The following is a 14,183-nucleotide window of genomic DNA, read 5'->3' as shown; positions in this document are numbered from 1 at the left end:
TTTGAGCCACCTACAATTCAATAACAGTTAACAAGTGTACATAAACACATGAGAATATAACATAATAGTACATTATGCAACGAGCCTATAATGGTAGTAATTAAGACGCGAGCATGTTTGTTTATGAAACGAGCGCAAGCGAGTTTCATAATTTTCATACGGGCGTCTTAATTACCATTATAGGCAAGTTACATACGACTTTTTATGCTCTACCATATTTCTAACTTGAAATTATTCATAAGTATTCATGTTATGATTATCTAAGTGAGGAGCGGAACTGAACTTCTAAATTGTGAGATGTGCGCAGACGCGAAAGTATTGATTTTTTTCCGAGAAACGAATGTCATTGACCTTGATATAATCTAGAGAATAACATGAACATTAATCTTGATATAACCTGGAAATTGATTTAGAATTGAAAAACGAGATGGCAAATTGAATTTATTTTAATATTATTTACAATTAACGCTAATTATTATAGTAACAGAACATAACCTTCTGCGACAGTATTGAATTTCCAGCCTCCGTGACGTTTCGCTAGTTGTCTTTCGATTGCATATCCGAGAATAATCGATACTTGCGGTTTTATAATGCTACCATGGTGATTTCTCATTGGCTGAACAGCTGAACTATAATGAATAGGTGTACTTTAATGAGGTGCATTAAAGGGCTACTACCAGGTGTATAATTACTACATTTCGGCATGGTCGAGCATAAAATATATTTATTCTACGATAGTGCGTAAAGTTGCATTTTACCGAGTATTGTCAGTGCCTAAAGTGAGTCTTTAAAACACTAGTGCCTAAAAAGTAAGCAATCATTTTAGGCACTGCTATTCATTTTATGCACTGCCAAAGAAAATGTATAGGATGATCCGTTTGGGTATGGATAAAATAAAAAAAACGTGAAACATTTACTACTTCACTTTATTTGTTGAAAATTTGTGCATACAACACAGAAAGATGGGAGATTCCTCAGAGCTCAACATGACCCCCATTGCGCACCCTGCACGACTCATAACGGTGATGCAATTCAGTCCATGTCCGCTGTAACATAAGATTTGTTGAAAGGCTTGAGTAATTTTTACTCTCAGATCATCAATGTTCCTGGGTTTCTGTGAATAGACAATGTCTTTAACAAAACCCCACACGAAGAAGTCAGGAGGGGTTAGATCTGGGGAGTTTGGGGACCAAGCCAAGAGATAGTTGCTTCTCGTACTGGTTTCGCCTGCTACCTCCTACATGTTTTTTAACACATTACTTGATTCAAGTGAAATTCCCGTGTTTTCCCTAACCATTTACGGATTTTCTCCTAACATACTGTATTGACGTCATCTGCATAGACAAGCAGCTGATGTAACCCGTTCAATTCCAAACCCTCTCTGTTATCCTGGACTTTCCTAATGGCATATTCTAGAGCAAAGTCAGTGCATCTCCTTGCTTTAGCCCACAGTGAACACAAACATCTATACTTACTTACTTACTTACTGGCTTTTAAGGAACCCGGAGGTTCATTGCCGCCCTCACATAAGCCCGCCATTGGTCCCTATCCTGAGCAAGATTAATCCAGTCCCTACCATCATATCCCACCTCCCTCAAATCCATTTTAATATTATCTTCCCATCTACGTCTCGGCCTCCCCAAAGGCCTTTTCCCCTCTGGCCTCCCAACTAATACTCTATATGCATTTCTGGATTCGCCCATACGTGCCACATGCCCTGCCCATCTCAAACGTCTGGATTTAATGTTCCTAATTATGTCAGGTGAAGGATACAAACATCTATACTAATAATAAATCTGTAGCCGAAATTTTTCTGGTAATTTTCGATTTTCCAAAAATAATTGGTCCTAACATATATAATTAACCACCCTGAAACCGAAAATCGCTTTTTTTTTATTCTTGTTTGTATGTCTGTCTGTCTGTCTGTCTGCCTGGATGTTTGTTACCTTTTCACGCGATAATGGCTGAACGGATTTCGATGAAAATTGGAACATAAATTAAGTTCGTTGTAACTTAGATTTTAGGCTATATGGCATTCAAAATACTTTATTTAAAAGGGGGGTTATAAGGGGGCTTGAATTAAATAAATCGAAATATCTCGCTTATTATTGATTTTTGTGAAAAAATGTTACATAACAAAAGTTTCTTTAAAAATGATTTCCGATGTTTTATCCCTGAAAAAATTTTCATAGGACTGATATTTAAATCTGTCTGTCTGTCTGCATGTTTGTTACCTTTTCACGCGATAATGGCTGAACGGATTTCGATGAAAATTGGAATATAAATTAAGTTCGTTGTAACTTAGATTTTAGGCTATATGGCATTCAAAATACTTTATTTAAAAGGGGGTTATAAGGGGGCTTAAATTAAATAAATCGAAATATCTCGCTTATTATTGATTTTTGTGAAAAAATGTTACATAACAAAAGTTTCTTTAAAAATGATTTCCGATAAGTTTTATCCCTGAAAAAAATTTGATAGGACTGATATTGAAGTCTGTCTGTCTGTCTGGATGTTTGTTACCTTTTCACGCGATAATGGCTGAACGGATTTCGATGAAAATTGGAATATAAATTAAGTTCGTTGTAACTTAGATTTTAGGCTATATAGCATTCAAAATACTTTATTTAAAGGGGGGTTATAAGGGGGCCTGAATTAAATAAACCGAAATATCTCGCTTATTATTGATTTTTGTGAAAAATGTTACATAACAAAAGTTTCTTTAAACATGATTTCCGATAAGTTTTATTCCTTGGAAAAGTTTGATAGCACTGATATTTAAGGATATACAAGAGTTTTAAAATAACAGTACATTTCCATAACCGCCTCAGATTATAGTGTCGTTGTTCCGTAACTGTATGTGCAAAATATTAAACTTTTAGTAGGATGAAAAACAAATTTATTCATTCTATGGCAGTAGTGTATAGGAGATCGTGAATTCTTACATTTTCGAAAGAAAGAACGACAACGAACTTAATTTATATTCCAATTTTCATCGAAATCCGTTCAGCCATTATCGCGTGAAAGGGTAACAAACATACAGACAGACAGACATACAAACAAAAATTTCAAGAAAGCGATTTTCGGTTTCAGGGTGGTTAATTATATATGTTAGGACCAATTATTTTTGGAAAGTCGAAAATTACCAGAAAAATTTCGGCTAGGCCTACAGATTTATTATTAGTATAGATAATGATGATGTCAGAAATCGTGATTAATAAAAGTATGGTTATTGCCGGGAGTCGAACGCAGTAGCAAACCCTTGTACAAGCCATTCGACGTAAGTTTTAGTACGACATAGCATTTAGTGTCAGAAGCCAGAAGTGAAACACAACTCTTGTGTGCAGTAAGAAACGGACAGACAGATCTAATGGTAGACATACTAACCACTAAATGTCGAGAACGACTTACGTAAGAAATAACTAACTGTTCAAATAGTATTGACGCTTTATGAGCAATAACCAGTTTTGTAGAATATGAAATTTTAACAAGGAGTTTCTCCAAACCGTTGCTGTATAAAACGCCATACATTTTTTTCTTCCGTTTACAGCTATGTCACGAAGGCCATGCTAATTCGCATGAGGCTTTGTCTATTATTGTGCAGAAGCATAAATATAAAGAAATACCGTATGTGACAAGATTTTGCAAGGACGATGTCCAACTGGTTGTGTTCAAATGTGATTTAAGAAGCCAAGTGTGTTTAAGAAACGTATTTGGAAAGTTTATTGTTTATGAGTTATTAAATGTGATATAAGAGACAAAGATTCTTTAAGAAAATGAACATTTGGAACGTTTTAGTTTATGAGTGATTAACTGACTCATGAGTTGACGTTAATATAAGCTTTAATTTAGCTAAATTAATGTTTTGTCATAGTGTATTTCAGACTAGGTAGAGCTTTTCGCTTTTCATACGTGATTATAATCGACAAAAAACATGAGCTGGCGTACTTTTTCGCAAGGATGTGTGAATTTTCTTGCTGGCAATTGGTTATCTCTGTTCATGCTTTCAGCTATCATTGTGGGCTTCCTTCTGGGTGTCGTCCTAAAGGTCGTCAGTGCGTATGACAATCGTGAAATAATGTATATAGGATTCCTGGGCGAAATATTTCTGAAACTGCTCATGGGCGTTGCCGTGCCCATGATGGCGTCCTGCATTATCATATCCTTTGCTACTCTAGACGCCAAGTTAGCCAAGACCTGCGGTGTTCAACTGACTGTCTTTATCCTGGTCACAAAAGTATTAGCAGTAGCTGTCGCCATTGCATTTGCAATGATAATCCGTCCGGGGTCTAGTGGGAAGAAAGAAGAACTTGAAAGTCACAGTAAATCCGATCTCTATATGAGACGGGAAGTAATAGATAACTTTCTGGACATGATGAGGAACATAATTCCGAACAACTTGATCGCCTTGACGATGCGACAGAGCATTACCAACATAACGAAAGATCAACAAGGCAAGGACCAGTTCGAAGAAGTCATGTTGGAAGGCGTCAATATGCTCGGCCTCGTGACGTTCTCCATTGTTGCAGGCATCGTTTTGAAGATTATGAGCGTCCCAGCCACACCTTTGATCGACGTCATTAATGTGTTCTGCCAGATCACTTTCGTGATCGTGAAATTTATCATGTATGTCGCTCCTTTTTTGTTGATCTCACTGGTCGCTCAACAGATCGTGGTTGTAGATCCTACGAGCTTTCTTTCATCGATCGGTTTGTACGCTGTAACAGCAACGTCTGCAAATCTATTTTTCTTTTTTGTCGTGTATCCTCTTATAATCTTCTTCCTGGGAAAGAGGAATCCTTTCAAAATCTACTTGGGGTATCTAGAAGCCATCACAACTGCATTTGCAAGTTCTTCCAGCATGGTGTCGATTCCGGTGGCGATAAACATATTGCACAAGAAGTGCGGGTACAACGCCCACCTCGTTGCCTTCATAGTGCCGCTCTCCATCGCCATCAGCAAGGACGGCGCTTGTATTAACATTGCCACCGCCTCTATCTTCCTCGCCCAGTACGATGGCATGCACATCGATGTCTCCACTATGCTGATGGTGGCCATTCTTTCGATCTTCCTCAGCGTGGCAGGTCCTGCAGTGCCCCAGGCCATCCTCGTGGTGATAATCGTGATGCTGAACGCCCTGGACCTTCCTACTAAATACGCGAGTAGTATTATCGCCGTCGATCTGGTGGTGGACCGATTTTGTACCACTGTTACTGTCACAGGGGCCTGTGTGGCTGTTGCTGTAATCAGCAATTACATGAAGAAGGATATGGAAAGACAAGAAGAGGATGATAACTCTAGTATATAAACCATGTAAGCTTAATTTGTTTCATTAAAGATCAACAGATCCGAGATTATCTGTGTGTACTATATTAAAACACCACAAATAAATGTAGGATACAATAATGTGAACTACTGAATAACTCAGTGGCGGTTCCTCGGGGGAGGGAAGGGAGGAACGTCCTCCTCACATTTTTCTTCTTTTGAAAGTAAATACCAAATAAAATATGTGCCTTGAAATTCGAGAAAGATTCGATAATTTTTAAGTTCTCAGCTATAAGAAAACCTCGGTTGAACGAGTTTTAAACGACGCGCGCTTATGTGCTGCTAGAAAACTGTGAGAAGGATGCGAGATTGTTTGTGTGGAGGAAAGCCAATCCATTCCTCCTTTACTGCAGTTAGCACACATAGACAACAGCGCACTAGCGGCCAGAGAAAGAAGCAGAGTTTTAAAGCAAGTAAATGAACGGATAGGGAGGAGATCCTCCTCTGAATCAGCGCATGGGCGGAAAATAGAAACCGACTAGTCGTGCAGCAAGCTCGCTACCGCTGCTACCTAACGATGCTGCATTCAACCGGACTATAACACATCTAGGAGGAGACACAATAAAAACAGTTTTAACGCAAAGCTATGGAAGACACCATATAAACTTTTTTTTTAATTATAGATAAAATTTTTTTTTCATTACACTTTATATAGGCTACTATTCATGGTTTGAAACTTTCAGAGATATTTGAAAGTTAAAGTTGGGTTTATATAAAACAAAGAGGAAGTAGTTAGTTCTACGTTCGTATCATAGATCTTTTTGGCCCCTAAAATTCACTTCCATTCATTGTTTACTAGACAGGGCAACAGCCAAGTTGTCAGTTTTGTATAAATATATTTGAAATTGAAAGTAGGTACTCACTGACATTCTTCAAAAGCATGTGATGAACTTGTAAAATGTATATGTGGCAACACAGACCACGTGGGTGGGTGCAGTGTTCTCGCTTTCCTCAGATTATTTCCCATTCCCATTTCCTTAAAACGGTTTCGATTACGTGTTAGTAACTATAATCTCTTCCAACACGTGTGATGCTGTAGTGTGCTCGAAAAATGCTGCGAGGTTGTGAATTTCCTTGTAATTGTTAATTAGTGCAATTATTCAACAATAAATGGAAGTGAAAACATAATATATTTTGGAAAATTTATAAAACTCCGTTTACAAGAACAGATTATTGCTATACAGAAGGGAAGGCGAACCCCAAAACTACCTTGTCTTATATGTATGCATGTAGGCTAATTTGTAGCATGTTTCATTCAAGAAGATGTCATTTCGTGCTGTTAACTTCTTTCCTGCTCTTAAGAAATACGCAGGAGCCGCCACTGGAATAACTGTAGCTTGTAAATGTTTGAATATTTGTTTTGACTTCATTTTAATATTGGTTACGTTTTCAAAACGAAGAGGACGTTTTGATATTACCACGAATTAAAAAAAAAAATTAAAATATACACTCTTGATAAAGGATTGAAGAAAATACGATATTTGGGGTGCAACATCCAAATTCATTTTCAATTAATATTTGAGGAGAAAAATTCGCTCCGGCGCCGGGGATCGAACCCGGGTCTTTGGTTCTACATACCAAAATCTCTGACCACTGAGATACGCCGAATTCAATCCACAGTACCGGACCGAACCCCTCTCCTTCAATGTTTCCCTTTGTGGCCTGACTCCAAGTTAGGCATATATGTTGACGTGCATCCAATGTTAACTGCCATTATACTAGGAGCGCACTCAGCTGAGTGACTTGTTTGGCCGGGATTCCGCAGTTAAGTGCACAGTAATCTGTACAGAAATAGCCACTGCTAGCTATGAGAATATTAAATATTTTATTAATTTGTCCTACAGAATAATATCTGTAATATTGACAATTAATATTTGAGGAGAAAAATATTAAACAGACATTATTATACCAATTTTTTTCATTTCCTGATAATGTCTTCAATAAAGATATAATAATTGCTCTCCAACGGAAAAGAAATTTATACGATGCAAAATTATTCTAAATTCTTCCTCAATTATTGAACAAATGAGTTATTTTAAATACCTGGGATGCAGTGTTCCAATTGAAAGGGGAGGGAGAGCCGGAAAATTTCTCCCTTCTGGATTTTTTTTCCCTCACTTCTGCATTTCTGTTTTCATTCTCAACCTGGGAAATGAAATTCTTGTCTCTGAATATATGTTCTTGTTGTTGTTTTCTAATGCCAGGCATTTGACAATAAAGTCATTTGACCTCTTGCACTCCAATATTTTTCAAAGATATTGTCATGGTTAGCTACTGACGCATAGATTTTGAGATAATATATATGTAATATCTGAATATATGTAGGCTACTTTAATCAGGGTATCCTGGTAATAGTTTGACAAAGGGCTCGTAAAAAAAAGAAAGAAACAAGTGGACGACTAGAGGAGATATACGGAGCACAGAAGTGCGAAATAATAGTTACTTTACAACAGGAACAACAACAACAACAACAACAACAATAATAATAATAATAACAATAATAATAATAATAATAATAATAATAATAATAATAATAATAATAATATTTATTGGGAGTATAATATTAAAATGGATGACTGGATTAATCTTGCACAGGATAGGGACCGATGTCGGGCTTATGTGAGGACGGCAATGAACCCCCCGAGTTCCTTAAAAGCCATAAGTAAGTAAGTATGTAAATAAATAAGTAAGTACCGTAATATTTATTAGCCAAATATTGTGAATGGTATTACAAGGAATATATAATGAGTTTCAGTTTCGAGAAAACAGTGGACGATGTTTTTTCCTCGTAATTTCAGTTTTTTAAGAAGAAAATACTACTAAAATGAATGAGTTTCTGATTGCTATATAATTTCGCAACGAGATGAAATACCGATGCTGGTTTTGGAGCAGTCTTCAAGTTTCTCACTAGATGGCATGGCAATACTGTTTCTATAGAGTTTCTCTATAATAATTGCATAAAATGAGCCCAGATCAGGGATATGAGTTATACGTTACAGGGTCCAGTCCAGGCGAATGTAGGTAATTATTTCAGTGAAAGGCGGAAAGCAAGTCGTACACTTAGGAACACAAAGAGAGACTGCATGAAAGAAAAACTGAATGAGGTAGAAACAAATAGTAAAAATAAAAACATTAGAGATTTATAATATAAGGGCATTAAAGAATTTAAGAAAGGATATCAGGCAAGGGTAAACGTGATCAAGGATGAGAATGTGGCTTGCTTGCAGACTCTCATTCAATCCTGAACAGATGGGAAAAATATTTTTGGAAGTATAAATGTACATAGGCCAAATAGAAATGATCGGGACGATATTTAAATACAAACTGCTGAGCCATTTATACCCGAACCCACACTTTCTGAAGTTGAAATTGCGATAGAAAATCTGAAAAAGTACAAGTCTCCAGGTATCGATCAAATTCGAGCAAAATTAATATAGAAGGGTGGAAACACATTGTCTAGTGAATTTTATAAGCTTGTACTTGCTATGTGGGAAAAAGAAATTGCACCATAATCGTACCTATCTTTAAGAAGGGGGAAAAGATTAACTGTAGTACCTTTCGAGGAATATCAGTTTTATCGACGTCGTACAAAATTTTGTCCAATATTCTTTTCGGAAAGTTAACTCCATATGTACTCGTAGATGAAATTAATGGGAATCATCCATGTCGTTTTAGACCTAGGCTAATAGATCGACTATTGTTCAGATTTTTTTTTGTATTCGACAGATAGTGGAGGAAAAATGGGAGTATAAGGGTACAGTACATTAGTTATTCATAGATTTCAAAAAAAGCGTATGATTCGGTTAAGAGAGAAGTTTTATATAATACTTTTTATTGAATTTTGAATTAATTAAAATATGTCTCAGTGAAACGTTCAGCAGAGTCCGTATAGGCCAGTTTGTGTGTGACGCATTTCCAATTCACTGTGGGCTAAAACAACGAGATGCACTATCGCCTTTACATTTTAACTTTGCTCTAGAATATGCCATTAGGAAAGTTCGGGATAACAGAGAGGGTTTGGAATTGAACGGGTTACATCAGCTGCTTGTCTATGCGGATGACGTGAATATGTTAGGAGAAAATCCACAAAGTGTTAGGAAAAACACGGAAATTTTACTTGAAGCAAGTAATGAGATAAGTTTGCCGAAAGAACGAAATAATTATATAACTATGTGTCGTGACCAGAACATAGTACGAAATGGAAATATAAACGTTGGAAATTTATCCTTTGAAGAGTAGAAAAATTCAAATATCTTGGAATAACAGTAACAAATATAAATGGCACTGGGGAGGAAATTAAACGCAGAATAAATATGGGAAATGCCTGTTATTATTCGGTGAAATTTATCCTTTGAAGAGTAGAAAAATTCACATATCTTGGAATAACAGTAACAAATATACATATGACACTCGGGAGGAAATTAAACTCAGAATAAATATTGGAAATGCCTGTTATTATTCGGTTGAGAAGCTTCTGCCATCCAGTCTTCTGTCAAAAAGCTGAAAGTTAGAATTTATAAAACAGTTGTATTACTGGTTGTTCTGTATGGTTGTGAAACTAGGACTCTCATTCTGAGAGAGGAAGACAGGTTAAGGTGCTTAGGAAAATATCTGATGCTAAGAGGGATGAAGTTACAGGAGAATGGAGAAAGTTACACAACACAGAACTGCACGCATTGCATTGTATTTATTAACATTCCATGGTGTTCATACATTGTTTTACAGCTAGAATATGGAAAAAGTCAAAAAACTTAATAGTACTATAAAGTCTTAATTTATAATCACAGTCTAGTTGAATATATATACAGACGAGATTTACAAAACAGTCTACTAGTACAACACAGAGTTTTAGTATCAATTTCATGAAGCGTTAATGAATGTCATGAATTCACCTACAGAATAGAAGGCGTGAGAAATTAGGTACTTATTTAATTTGGCCCTAAATAATCTTAGGCTATGTTTTGAGTTTTTTTTATATTGATAGGGAGGCTATTAAAACTTTTTACTGCCATATAAGGCACTCCTTTTTGATAGCACGATAGACTTGCCGATGGAGTATGAAAGTCATTTTTTGACGTGTATTTATGCTATGAACTGTTGAATTAGTTACAAAGTTTTAACGATTACATACGAGGAAGATTATTAATGAAAAAAAAATATACTGACAAGCCATGGGAAATATTTGTAATTTTTTTAAAATGGTCCTACACGATTCCCTAGATTTGGCACCTACTATTATTCTAATTACTCTTTTTTGTAATAGGAATATATTGTTACTATCTGTAGAATTTCCCCAGAATATTATTCCAAAACTCATTACCGAGTTGAAGTATGCAAAGTATATTGATTTAAGGTATTGATATTTACTATCTTTTGCATAGATCTAATAGCAAAACATGCTGAATTTAGCTTGGGGGTAATTTCTTTGTATTCTTCACCTAACATGATTAGGAAAATTAAATCCAGATGTTTGAGATAGGCAGGGCATGTAGCACATATGAGTGAATCCAGAAATGCGTATAGAGCGGCGGTGACCAAAGCGGGTGTCGTGTTTACATCGTGTAATCACAGACCTTCAAACGGGTACGAGGAGTTTCCTGTACATTGCTGTGTGTTTCATTCACGCACTGAAGACAAGCAGTGGCGGTATCATGTCGCTCTACAAACTCTGTCTCTACAAGCAGTAAGAGGTGGTTTCGTAAAGAATGAGAAGGAGAACTTTTTTGTTGTTCTGTCGGACAAAATGTAATATGTTTACTTTGCTCAACGGTTCAATTAGGAGTATATAGAAACATTAATTACCACGCTGAATAATGTATTATTATTATTATTATTATTATTATTATTATTATTATTATTATTATTATTATTATCATTATTACTGACAACGAAGTATGTGTTCTGTACGTGCATGAATATTGATATTTTTAGATCTTCTCCCTAGAAGGATAAAATTATTAGGTTTTATCTCAATTTTAATCTTCTTAATCTTTAGATGAGTGTAACTATTTAGTAGTTATTCATTTAATAATAATAATAATAATAATAATAATAATAATAATAATAATAATATTGTAGAAAAACTGATTTAATATTATGTGTCAACGAACTATTAAACGCCAGAAATTGACATTCTTAAATCATAGCCAGGAAGAGAAAGATGAGATAAATAAATGTAAGGAAGTCAGCTACTTAATGGGGTTTGAAATATCTCGTGCTCTAAAGCCTTTTAATAGAACAGAATTTCTCAAAGAAGTAATGATTAAAATAGCTTATGTAACTTGTCTATAAGAAGTTTTTAATTTTGAAAGCTACCAATTTCTCGACCAAGTATCGAGAGAAGAATTTAGAAAATTCCTGATTATTTTCAAGAAGAAGGTTTAAAAAAAAGCAAGAAAAATCGTATATTATTCACTGGCTCTTGATGACAGCAGTGACATTACTGATACAGCAAAGCTTGAGATTTTTATCCGCGGGATTGATCAAGATGTTAGTACAGGAACCGCCACTGGTTGTAGTTTTCATGCCAAGTGCCTTTCCTCCGTCTCCTTACTTCATAGGCTGTCTGTCGCATGTAATCACTGCAGCTCGAGATTGGTCACCGTATAGAGTGTTAGTTGGGGGACCTGAGAGAAAAAGACCTTTGAGGAGGCCGAGACGTAGATGGAAGGATAATATTAAAATGGATTTGAGGTAGTTGGGAAATGATTTTAGGGACTGGATTAATCTTGCTCAGGATAGGGACCGATGCCGGGCTTATGTGAGGGCGGCAGTGAACCGCCAGGTTCTCTAAAAGCCATTTGTAAGTAAGTAAATAGGCCTATGAGTTGAGACACACGATTCGAATATCACCACTTCGTTGAGTAATCCAGTATTATTAAGCACTTACAACGGGTTTGCTTCTAGTAAATACAAGCTAACAGATTTTTCCTTATCCCTCAGCGATAAACTAGCTGTAATATATTTTTACCTGGTTATTTAACGACGCTCTATCAACTGCTGAGTTATTTAGCGTCGATGGAATTGGTGATAGCGAGATGATATTGTCGAGATGAAGCCGAGAATTCGCCTTATGGTTTGAAGAAAACCTATGAAACAGGTACTCAGCGCAAGAAGGAATCGAACCCATGACCGAGCGCAACTTCGAGTCAGTAGACAAACACATGGACTTCGCCGGTGGCCCGATTTAGATATTTAATTTCATAATTTTCAATTAACAATACGAGGCACATTATATACTAAAGCAAACATTGATGTAATTGTAAGTTTCATAAGACAATGGTGAATCGGAATGCTGGATTCTCAACAGACAACGATGCATATAAATGGCAGAAATGCATTTTCTACCTGAAACCGCATGTTATAACAAGACTGGCCATTTTTGAAACGACGGTAAGTTAATAGAAGAGAACTGACGATTTTTAATAGTTCAGATAAAATTGATGAATACATAAAACCGGTTTCAAACTTTAACTATTTCAAAATTAAAATTGACAGCGAAGATATACATAACAGAGAAATAGCAGATCGAATCGCTCAATCCCGTAAAGCAGGCATGTCAATTGATGCCCACAGGAGCAAGCGCGCGCTTTAGAGCCCAGGAGAGCCTGAGTGCTTTACAGCGGAAAGGAAAGAGACAGACGAAAGAGGTAGTATATGCCGCTTGGTCGAGCTACATTCGGGGATGGCCAGCACTGATTCAATAGATAAAGGGAAGAGAACTTATTAAAACTGTATCCATGGTAATTTTTAGATTTGCCTGAGAAGTATAAGTGCATTATAAGAATGTAAGTTTTAATTTTAATGCTCATTTTTCACAAGTTTGATTTTTTTTATTCAAAAGAAATATTTTCTCAACTTTCGTATAGAAAAGTGAAATTTTCAGGTATAGGCCTATTTATTTAGTAGCCTTACAGAATGTTTTCGTAAATCTAATATACTGTATATACGTATTACTGAAGATGGTGTATTGAAAATTTCGAAAATATTCGCATGGAAATTGTTTGTAAGGAAATGAATTAACAAAGCAACTACTGTTACATCATAAGCAAAAGATACGTGCCCATGTGTTGTAAAAATGTCAGCTCTATAGCTTCAGCACATTTCGAGAAAATAATTTAATATTCTGATGATAGGAAGTTGCTCACAAATATCACCTTAAAAGCATAATGCGATAAGAGTTTTGTTATGTAATATTAGTTGCACTTAAAACAGATACAGTACCTAGGTAACTTTGCTTTGTATTGTAATATTGTTTTGATTAGTTTATTGATTACTTTTGTAAGGCTAAAGATACCATCAATATAAATTCCAACTTATCATGTCATACGCAATCTCTTTCTTTGGAATATCACTTTCTTTATGAATGATGTGTTTCATCCACTTAATACAGTATAATATTATACTACTATGGAATTTAAGTGAATATTCCTTCTTTACTCTCTATTATGTTATTAAGATTTAAAACACAAGTGCAATATTAAGAAATCAGTGTTAGTACTTTTGTTTTACAGACAATATAGATAATATTAAACAGAAAGAAGCCACATAAAAATAACGACATAAAATTTCACGTTCCGTTTGAAGTTTGTGCAACACTGTTTTCTTAATCCAACAGGTTGCTTATTCATATACATAACCCTTCCTCTTTCCATACTTAGTGTTTGCTGCCCGCGCACGACGTCAAGGTCAGAAAAATGCGCTTGCTTTGACATCACTGCCGTAAAGCAGGAAATGCTTTAAATTCTATAATGTGGAGTGAATATGCAGGGTGGAAGTGAAATAACCCTGCACATTGAAAGAAACGATAGGGTACACTTAAACGAATAGAACACCTGTATTACCAGTACGTTTTGTGA

Source organism: Periplaneta americana, chromosome 14 (assembly GCF_040183065.1).
Source record: "Periplaneta americana isolate PAMFEO1 chromosome 14, P.americana_PAMFEO1_priV1, whole genome shotgun sequence".
Lineage (NCBI taxonomy): Eukaryota > Metazoa > Arthropoda > Insecta > Blattodea > Blattidae > Periplaneta > Periplaneta americana.
This window is presented reverse-complemented; position numbering follows the sequence as displayed.